This window comes from Clupea harengus, chromosome 8 (genome assembly GCF_900700415.2).
Source record: "Clupea harengus chromosome 8, Ch_v2.0.2, whole genome shotgun sequence".
Taxonomy (NCBI): Eukaryota; Metazoa; Chordata; class Actinopteri; order Clupeiformes; family Clupeidae; genus Clupea; species Clupea harengus.
Window position 1 is genome coordinate 18,788,904 of NC_045159.1, and position 5,801 is coordinate 18,794,704.

The following is a 5,801-nucleotide window of genomic DNA, read 5'->3' on the forward strand; positions in this document are numbered from 1 at the left end:
GTCTCACAAATGACTGTATAGGCAACAGAAGTGCCTACATATTTGAGGCGTGGCTGTCTTCCTGTCTAACTCCATTATCTTCCTGCGTTCTGAACTCATCAGCTAGTTTCACAGCGTTTTATTAAGACCCTTGTTTGCTTTCTGAACTCATCAGCTAGTTTCTCAGCATTTTATTAAGACCCTTGTTTGCCTCCTGTAGGCATACTTTTCTTCTGGAAGATACGGCGTAAACATGAAATGCTTATTTGATTGTTTTGGCGCTCGCTTTATAGATTAGCGCCCATTTCATGTAATTTTCATTTGCTGTCTAACAAAGCATTTTATTGTATAGCTGAGATAACAAAAAGTTAATCATGTGCCTGACTGTAATTCTTGCTTGCTTTAATTGAGTAGTAAAATGGAAGATATGCGCGTCTATTAGCTTTATTCGAGTACCCTTGTGTCCATTCTGCGCTGTTGCTAAGGCTCTGGCTTGAAACGCATGAGTGGCCAGCGACCGATTTTATACCTTCTGCACGATGGAGACAATGAACTTTGACAGTCGGAAAAAGGCATCAATACCTTATTGATGTTGTATTGTTGTAGGGGGGGGGAGAGAGTGTGCAACAGGGCAATTACCTGCAAATGCAGAGGAAATGTATGGATGCTGCAGGTCGATAGACAGTAGATTAGGCCACATAGACACATAAACACACAGCAGGGGAAGGACAAGTCCACACTCAGACCAGAAAAATGTCCCGTCAACAGAGGAAGACGCTGACTGTGAAGAGTCTGGCTCAGAGCTTACATCTAACATCTTAGAATACTAACGAAGATAGAGTGACGTAATTTATGTCTATATATAACTTTGTGGTTTCCCTGCTCTGGCCTCAAAAGCTCAGTGACACAGCTGCTGCTGCTGCTAGATGCTGAAGCCATGTAGCACTGCTTACTGCTCACACTGGGAATATAAGACTGATGGTGGCTAGTTTATGGAGGAGTGCAGATGGCTGTGAACGTCCTGCCCAATGGCCTGTATAGAGCCAGACCTGGGCCAAGCCAGGACCAATGTTGTCGTGTAAGTATAAATAAAAAGATAGATAGATAGATATTGATATTTATTGAATCAATTGATTGTTTATTAGCCAAACGGCCAGGGCCTGTGTAATTTGTTTTCGGAACAGTATGTTAAACTCTACAGCACAATATATACATGACCACAGCATACATAACACATATTATACACAATAAACAACACAGTGGTGGACAAAAGCGAGGAGCGAGGAGAATGATACATGCGTAAGTGAATGACATGCGGCTCAGTAGTGTGTGAGGAGAGGATTGTTCAGAGAGCTCAGATTCCTGATCGCTATGGAGAAAAAGCTGCTTGTGAAGCGTTTAGTCCTACTAGACAGTGGCCTGTAGTGCCTGATGGAAGGAGCTGCAAGAGGTGATGAAAACCTGCATGGCTTTGTCTGTCTCTCTCTCTCTCGCATGGCTGTCTCTCTCTCTCCCTCTCTGTCTCTCCCTCTCTCTCTCTCTCTCTCTCTCTCATGGCTGTCTCTCTCTCTCCCTCTCTGTCTCTCCCTCTCTCTCTCTCTCTCTCTCTCTCTCTCTCTCTTTCTCCCCCTCTCTCTGGAGGGCGGATACTTGATGGGCAGCAAACAGTTGTGAACTTCCTGTCCAGTGGCCAGAGCCAGTTTGATTGGTAACCATGACAGCAGAGGGTGGAGGGTGGATGGCTGCCGAAGGACAGCATGCGGCTGTGGTCTCCAGTTTGACTGTTAACCATGAGGGTGGAGGCTGGAGGCTGGAGGGTGGAGGCTGGAGGGTGGAGGATGGAGGCTGGAGGGTGGAGGGTGGAGGGAGGATGGAGGAGGGTGGAGGGTGGATGGCTGGAGGGTGGAGGGTGGAGGGTGGATGGAGGAGGGTGGATGGCTGGAGGGTGGAGGGTGGAGGGGGAGGGTGGAGGGTGGAGGCTGGAGGGGGAGGGTGGAGGGTGGATGGCTGCTGCAGGACGGCACACGGCTGTGGACCCAGCATCCTGCCTGATTCATGTGTGTGTGAGCAGATAAAGAGGCTGTGCTAATTGGTTGGAGCCCAGCGGAGCTGAACGGCGCGTGAGAGATAACAGAGTCCCCGAGAGGTTCACCATGATGTCCGCATAGCCGCAGGGTTTGAACAGGAGAGAGGGGAGTGGACACTGGTCACTTTCATTTCTCTCTCACTCTCTCTCTCTCTCTCTCTCTCTCTCTCTCTCTCTCTCATTGTTCTTCTTTTTCTTCATCTTCTTCTTTCTGTTTTCATTTCATTTTTTATCATGTTTTTCTTCTTTCTCTTTGACCCCTTCCATCCACTCCGCCTCCTCCCCCTTCTTTGTGCGTGTATTTCTTTTTTTTTGTTTCTCTACGTCTCATTCTCTCCCCCCATCCCCTTCTCCTTCTTCTTCTCCTCTTCCTCCTCCCAGCTGTGGGAGTGTGTGAAGTCAGAAAGGCTCTCCAGTGCTCTGCTGTGTTACAGTCAGAGTTCAATGGTTCTGCTGGGTTGGGTGTGTATATGTGTGTATGTGTGTGTATGTGTGTGTGTGTGTGTGGGGTGGGGGGAGGGAGTTGGGCCTATTAGGGTTCATGCATAGTTCATACACTTGTGTTTTTCACACTGAATGCTGCACGGGCAGAAACATTGGCCATGAAAGGTCATACATGTCATGGTAAAGATGTTACCATGGTAATAAAGATCATAAAAAAGAGAATAATAATAAAAGGAGCTTTTGAACTCACTTCACATAACTGCTTTGCAAACAAAAACGCCGTTGAGTTATTCCTTACCAGTTCACCGAGCAGCACTGTGAGGGAGTGCACTGGAATGAGTTATGGTTGGCCGTGAGTCCTTATGGAAGATGCTACTGAACTGAACAACAGTGCTCTGCTCAGGGAGCTTTTTTCCCCCCTCTTTTCACCGGTCTTGGCTTCAGGTAAAGCCTTCATTTCATAATTAATCTCCACAAAGCTCTGCAAGGTCCTTCAGCTTTGTGAAACACTATACAAAATGGCACTCCGGGGTGCCAAGGAGAATTCTTCACAGAAACAGCAGAGGAGGTTTGCCATGGCGCAGTGCAGCTGTGGATCTGTGCCAGAGGCTGACCAGAACTGGGCCAGCACCGGGGCTGCTGTTGCTCAACCGGTAGAACAAAGAGCTAAGGTCATGGGTTCGTTACCCAGGGAGCACTCATGCTGAAAGGAATTAATTATTGTTCTAAAATCTAGATTTCACATGTTCTATGAACCTTTGGAGTTAATTTCTGTTCTAGAATCTATATTTCACATGTTCTATAGGCCACTTTGGAGTGAATAACATGTAAATGTAAAACCAGGTTCTGGTCAGCAGAACTGTTTTATGCGTGGCCATTCTGGTCCGATGCAGATGGTGAGTGTCCACGTTAAAAGGAGACTGCCAGTGGACAAACCCTGTTTCTGCTCTGCGCAGCCTTTGTTATCTTGGTTGCTGTGTTCACCGCAGCAAATCCAGGTTGACAGTGTGATGGGAGCTGGTGCTCCTACTCTCTGTCTGGGAGGAAAAACTCATTATTTCCCTGCAACAACACCCACTGATTCCCACACAGCCACTGATGTCAACTCACCTCAGTGTCCCCTCCATGCTTACCAACACACTGATTTCTCAGCTGCCTTCAGTGGTATGGTGTATTTTGTTCTATGTGTGTCTTGCTCTGTGTGTGCACGCATGTGTGTGTGTCTATGTGTGTGCGCGCGTGTGTCTATGTGTGTGTGTCTATGTGTGTGCGCACGTGTGTGTGTTTCTCTGTGTGTGCACGCATGTGTGTGTGTCTATGTGTGTGTGCGCGTGTGTGTGTCTATGTGTGTGTGTATATGTGTGTGCGCGCATGTGTGTGTCTATGTGTGTGTGTTGCTCTGTGTGTGCACGCATGTGTATGTGTTTATGTGTGCGCATGTGTGTGTCTATGTGTGTGTGTGCCTGTGTGTGTCTATGTGTGTGTGTGCCTGTGCATATGAAAGTGTAGTGTGCTGTGGATAAATATTGCTTTTGGAAGTTAAGTAAATATTGTAAGTAATTGCTAAATAAAATGATGGACAAATATTCATCTTTATTGTCTGTCATCATGCGTATCCTGATGCATTTCAGTACAGCTCCTTAATGCTTTATTCATGGCTGTATAACTTCAATGAAATGTTCAGCTATTGCAGCGGATAGCATCCTGACACTTTGTAATAACTAATGCGTGGAGTTTTAAGTGTGCCCTCCTCTGCAGCGGTTTTTGAAGATCCTGCGGCTAATTGGCTGCTAAATGCATAAATGAGTTGAATAATTAAAGAGGAGTAGAGAGGAGGAGAGATTAGCCAGTCAAATATTTACTGAAATTAGCGGCACAGCAGCTCGTATGAAAATGAAGTCACGGATGTGTCTCTTTGCCTAGTTTTCTCTTCCTAATTACTGAATGTGGAGAGTGAATGCTAATGTTGCTATGCACCGATAGCTGCTCTTGAAAGAGAAAGGAAAATGGTTGGCTTCGGATCGATGCGAGGGTGGTACTAATTGCTGTTTAACCAACACACAAATCCGTTCTGTTTTTCTTTGTATTTGAGTCACTTTATTCTACATGGCTTTTGTGCCATTGTAACTATACCATTAGACATCACACTGAGTAATGTCAGAGACTAGAGCACTGATAGTCTGTTCTCATATTAGGCTGGGGTCGCGGGGAGAGGGACAAGGTTTATAAAGGGTTTGTTTGGTGGTCACTGTTGAATGGACACATATATATATTAGGCTTAGAGTCAGGGTGTGTATATGTAACCATACAGACCATCAGTTATGTAACACCTGAATGGTACTGTATTACACCACTATCAAAGTCAAAGTCAAAGTCAATATTGTCAATACTTTACATGTCAAGACATACAAAGGAATCGATAGGATGTTTCCCACTCTCCCACGGTGAAACATATAAAAGTGCACAGGCACAACAGATAAGACAAGACATTTCCTAATACTAAGTAAACATAAAAATTCATGTACAGTGGTTATAAATACTATACATATAAATACTATATATATATATATATATATATAGTATAAATACTATAAATACGTAATACAATTTTAAACGTAATACAAGTGATAAATGTATGTAATACAGTGATAAGTGAGTCCTGAGTGATTTTTTAGGGGGATTTCAGCTTCCTGTCAGACTGGAGGATATGGCTGGGGGGAGTGAGGGGAGAGAATTTAGCTTCCTGACGTATGAAGCCATTTCTGAGTCTGGTGGTGCGGCAACGGAGGCTCCTATACCTTCTTCTAGAGGGTAGGAGGCTGAACAGACTGTGTGCGGGGTGGCTGGTGTCATTCACAATCGAGGTAGCTTTCCGGATGAGGCGGGTGGTGTATATGTCTTGCAAGGAAGGGAGTGGGGCACCAATGATCTTACCAGCTGTGTTCTATGGTTGATAATATAGCTACAGTACAACAAGGGTGCTATTATATTAAGAGTACTATAACAAAACGTTTTTCAGAGCTTTTCCAGAACTTTACTAGGCTGTTGGAAATGACCAGCCGTTAATGAGTGTTGTAGGCAGATTGATATTGACAGCTACTGCTGCTGTTAGACCAGGAGAAACCAGCATAAATGCCCTCCAAACCAGCAGAAACCATTACAAATACCCCACCAACCCAAACGAACCATCATAAATACCCCAAAAACCCATAGAAACCATTACAAATACCCACCAACCGGCACACTCCACCCAACGGGAGAGCGGTTGACTCATGACCTCATCCATTCCCAA